The sequence below is a fragment of the Colobus angolensis genome, unplaced genomic scaffold (genome assembly GCF_000951035.1).
Source record: "Colobus angolensis palliatus isolate OR3802 unplaced genomic scaffold, Cang.pa_1.0 Scaffold85, whole genome shotgun sequence".
Classification (NCBI taxonomy): domain Eukaryota; kingdom Metazoa; phylum Chordata; class Mammalia; order Primates; family Cercopithecidae; genus Colobus; species Colobus angolensis.
In genome coordinates this window covers 647,433-647,963 of record NW_012122376.1, presented here as the reverse complement: position 1 = coordinate 647,963, position 531 = coordinate 647,433, and the positions used below count along the sequence as shown (strand labels likewise).

General features: G+C 37.1%; 1 protein-coding gene across 2 annotated transcripts in view; it reads right to left on the bottom strand.

Annotated features, from left to right (window-relative positions):
• Positions 1-531, bottom strand: part of MKI67 (marker of proliferation Ki-67) — a 31,842-nt gene that overhangs the window by 24,650 nt on the left and 6,661 nt on the right. The window lies entirely within an intron of this gene.

Below are 531 nucleotides of genomic sequence, written 5' to 3'. Positions count from 1 at the left end.
CTCTATTAAAAATTATGAAAATTAGCCGGGTGTTGTGGTGCGCGCCTGTAATCCCAGCTACTTGGGAAGCTGAGGCACAAGAATCACTTGAACCCAGAAGGCGGAGGTTGCAGTGAGCCAAGATCACACCACTGCACTCCAGCCTAGGTGACAGAGAAATACTCTGTCTCAAAAACAAACAAACAAACAAAAAAAACTTCCTACATAGAAGTCTGTATTAAATAAAAATACTCTTTAAAAATGAAGGCAAACTTCCAAGAAGCACAGTAAAATAAATGACCAGAGAATTTAAGTGGTGCATTAAAAAAACAACTATCTAATACGAATGAAGACAATAACAGAGACAGCGATCCATTTAGCAAAATGGATTTTTAAATGACCCAACTAATATGTTGTCTACAAGAGACACAATTTTGATTCAAAGACACAATCCTTTAAAATAAAAGCATGGGAAAAGATATACCATGCAAACAGCAAGAAGAGGGGAAGAGGAGTGCTGTATTAACATGAGACAAAATCACCTCACACAAA